A 4,776-nucleotide genomic window follows, 5' to 3' on the forward strand; every position below is an offset into this window, starting at 1 on the left:
AAATGTTTTAAAATTCTGTACATTTTTTCTGAAAATCGTGAACATTTATTGAAGCGGCGAACATTTTTTGAATAAACAAATAAATATTGAAATTGGGGAACAAATTTTGAAATTCCTGAACATATTTTAATTTTGACGAAAATTTTGAAATGCATGAAATATTCGAATTCATGAAGTTTTTTTTGAATCAATGGGCTTTTTTTGTAACTCACAAACATTTTTTAATTTTGTGAATATTTTTCAATAATTCATTAACATTTTTTGAGTGCGTGAAAAAATGAAAATCACGAACATTTTGTCAATACATGAACATTTTTTTCCAAATCAAGAACATTTTTTTGACTTACAGAACATTTCTTTTAAGACTTTGAACATTTTTTAAATACATGAACATTTCTTATAAATCAAGAAAAAAAATCCACGAACATTTTATGATTTATTGATTTTTTTAATTAGAACTTTTTTGAAATCCCAATTTATTTAAAGAATAAGAGAAAACACAAAAGGAAAAGAAAAAAGTTGGAAAACGTAATGAAAAATAAAATGCGCCCTGCACGTGGGCCAGCCTAAAAAGGGTGCGACGGGGGAAGGGACTGAGCGCTGGCTTGTACGGCCCAAACCTTAGTCATCAAACACAAAAAAAATTGAAAAAATATTAATCATCTATTTCAAAAGTTACAAGTTGATGGAGATTTTTCGAGAGATGGAGGAAGAGGCGCTGCTGCAGTGGTGTGTCGAGGTCATTCAGGGCATTATTAGGCTCCTCGACAGTGGTGTTCGATCATATTACAGATCAAGCGACACTAGAATCACTTGCATGTCATGAAGCTCTGGCTCTAGTGCTTGATTTATGTTTGAATCAAGTTGTGATCGCTTGTGACTGCAAACCAGTGGTAGCAGATATTAAAGGCAAGGCAGAGGGAAGAAACGTCGCAATAATCAAGGAGATAAACGAAAGATGAAAGGTGTTCACGACCTGTGATTTTATCTTCGATGGTCGAATTTTGAATTTTCATGCTCATAACATAGCTAATATAGCGGGGTTTACTACTAAAAAAACTATTTCAAAAATGTTAAACATGTACAAAAAACATGTTATATACGAAAAATGTAGAATGCATTTTAAACGTTTTAAAAAATTGAACATAAAAATATAAATTTTAGGAAATGTTGATCATGTATAAAAAATGTTAACCATATATTTCATAAATGTTAAGCTCGTATTAAAACATATTCCTGATATATACAGAAAATGTACAGTGTGTATGAAAAAACTAAATTTGAAACATATTTTTTTCTACATTAATCATAAATTTGAAATATGTATTAAAAATATTCCCAATGTATACACCAAATGTACAAAATTGTCGACATGTGCTGAAGAAAAAAAGATTTGTTTTGTGAAAACCAAAGAAACGGAAGAAACAAAGAAAAGAGACACATCAGAAACAAAAAAAAACGAGGAAAATGGGCCGGTCCAATACCTACGCAAGAAAAGAACACCCTTCGCTCGAGAAAAGCTACGCGTTCGCCAACGCCTAGCGCATCAAATAAGAGGTCCTCAAACAGATGCTACCGTTTTTTCTATGTTCTGGTTTTTGTATGTTCTTTTGTTTTTGGTTACCTGTTTTTGCCGTTTTCCTTTTGTATTTTTAGGTTTTTTTTGCTTTTCATCCTTTAAACATTTAAAAAATACGCAATCATATTCTTTTAATACACATCGAGCATTTTCTAATAAATAGTGAAAAAATTTAGCATATGAAAAGCATTTTTTAATACCTGGTGAACATTTCTTAAAACACACACCAGAGTTTTTAAAGCATAAACAAAACAATTTTTTTACAATGTACTCCCTCTGTCCCGAATTATTTGTTGCAAAAATGGATAGGAATTGATGTGATAAATAATTCGGGAGGGAGAGGGGTATGTCTTTGTATTTTAAAAACGAAAAAAAGGCAACAACAGGTTTTTGGTGAAAAGCTAGCTAGAAACAAAAATAAATAAAGGGGGGAAACCGTCCATACCATGCTCCGCCATAATGGGCCCGGCAATACATGACCGTGTGCGAAGCTTCAAGCGACAAATAGGAAAGAAAGTCTTGTCTGGTTGGGTGATAATGGGGAGCAAATATCTAGCGGGTACCCCTTCAGGGGCTCCCACAGATGCCTCTTTTGGGGCCCTGGGAGGGCCCCAAGTGGTGCGCAAGCCACCGCGAAGTGTTGTACACTAGACACACCCTTGGGATTTCGGTTTTATTGTTGGAACGCATTTTTATTTTTATTTTGACTTTTCGGCTTTTCATGGTTTCCCTAGGTTTTGACAAAAATATGTTTTTTTGGAAGCTATGTTTTCCATGAAAAGCACGTTTGTCCTTCTCGGAAAAGGGAAAAGTAGAGTTGTACTTCCCCGTGAAAGGAAAAGCATAGCATGTTCTTCCACAAGAAGCACAGTCTGTGTTGTTATGAAAAGAAAAAAACACAAAATATGCTCAAAAAAAGCACGACATGTGCTTCCATGGGTGTGCTTCCTAAAAAAACACGGCTTGTGCTCCAGCGAGAAGCAAAAGTGTGCTTCCTGAGAAGAAAAAAACACAACTATGCTTTCCCAAAAAGTGAAAAAAGCACAGCTGTGCTTCTAGGGTACTTTTTCTGTTTCCTTCAGATTTCACTTTTTTAATTGCGTTTCTCCGGTTTATTCATGAAAAAAGTCGATGAAAGCTATTAACATGGGATCTACTTTCAAAGATCTCAACACGAGGAATCCAACGCTAAAAATGGATCGTGATTTAGATGCACGATTCAAGATATTAAATGTTTTTAAAAAGTGAATCTACGGAAAAAAGAGAAACTCCCATTCGACAAGTGACACACATGCAGTGTGGCACTTGTCATCACCAGAGAAGGTGGTGAGTGAAATTTGCAATGTGCCCCCCTTAATTAGTGATCTTTTGCGAGTGTAAATAGTGATTTTGATCATAATGTGTAGCAAAAGACAGCCAGCATGGTTTACAAAGAAAACTCGCACAAAATCTGCGAGCCCGGGCTACTTCCTACACACTTTGCCAGCCCACACCAAAGGCTATGCGGTAGGGGAAGGGCTTTGTCAAGGATAGAACCCCTCCATGATGATGTGTGAGTAGCTCCATTAGGACCTTAGGGTTCATAGTAGTAGCTAGATGGACTTTTTTGGATCTTCAATACCATGTTCCCGTGAGCCTTCTCACATGATCAGGATTGATTTGATGTAATCAATGTTGTGATTGTTGGGACATAATGAATTGTCATTTTATGATCAGATTGTTCATTGCAATCAATTGAATCTTTTGGGGTTTTCTTGCTGTATAATTAAATTGCTTTGCATGCTCTCCGATCTATCTATCTTGTTTGGCCAAGTTCGATGAGTTTTTCTTCAGAGCGGATGCTTTGTGGTGGGTTCAGTCTTGCGGTGATCTAACCTAGTGGCAATAAGGGCCAAGACATGTATTGTTTGTTGCCACTGAGGATAAAACAACGGGTTTTTGCCATATTGATTGGCTTCTTCATGTCTACATTATGTCATCTTGCTTATTGTGATACTGTGTCTTGCAAACTTAATACCTTGAGATGCATGCTGGATAGAGGTTTTGCGGTGGAGTATTACTAGTAGGTGCAGTTGGATTAACGTCCTACTTATCACAGATGTAATTCTTGTATGAGAATATGCCATAAACGATCATAGTCATGAATATTGCAATTTGGTTAATTGCCCAACTGTAATTTGTTTACCACGTCATCTGCCTATTTTTGAGAGAGATTCCACTAGTGAAAATATGCCCCATTGGGTCTATTCTCCATTACTTGAATGCTTCTACGCAATTGCTACTATTTTGTCGTGCTACTTTTGCTACTATTGATATCTTCTTTTTATTGATCCGGTGTTGGAAAAGAAAAGAGTATCCCGCACCTATTTCCCCAGAGGTGACCCTGGGTTATCGAACCCACGAGAGAAAGATTCCCTTGAAGCGATGATCTCTAGCGAACTTTCGTTAAAGTGTCAAATCCAGTTGTTGACCGGATCAGCAAGCAAATAGTGATTCAACCCCTTATAATAAAAAGAGGTACGGGTATGAGGTCTTATGCTTGCAACCTTGTATTTGAGATGGGATCAAACATGATATTAGTTTCTGCGCTGGAAGTCACCCATCGAGATGTGCATGCTAAGGATCAAAGTGGGGTGTGTGTCCAAATAACATCTTGACCTGCACAAGTCCTACATCAAGAATCAGTTGTCCTACCGCAGGCCCTATCTGTCACGCGGGGTTACCCCGATAATTAAGATAATTAAATCAGACAAGAGCTTGGGTGTTTAATGACTACACCTCATTTCTCCCCAAGGATGTGATCCATGCTACCCTACTAAACCTTACTGTCACCAGTGTTCGGTATAACACTTCATGGCCTCCTTGCTCCTACCCTCACCGGTGCTCGATCTTCATGATCCTTGGTACCTGCGGGGATGAAGATCATGGACAAGACAAGAGACGACATCTTCACGGAACAATTTTATTTCACACATACGGAACATTGTATCAAAGTTTTCCATTGATCCCCTCAACAAATACCTCGGGTTGCAAGGCTTATGCCTCAACCCATACCTTATCGAGCTATTCACACATGGAGATCAGATAGCGGGAAGAAAACATTGAAGAACACATCTTGAGATTTATTGATTGCAGTATGTTTTACAATGGATGCCTTGTGCGATGCACGATTATAAGTATGAATGGGATGGATGGGC

The sequence above is a fragment of the Triticum aestivum genome, chromosome 2D (assembly GCF_018294505.1).
Source record: "Triticum aestivum cultivar Chinese Spring chromosome 2D, IWGSC CS RefSeq v2.1, whole genome shotgun sequence".
NCBI classification, from domain to species: Eukaryota; Viridiplantae; Streptophyta; class Magnoliopsida; order Poales; family Poaceae; genus Triticum; species Triticum aestivum.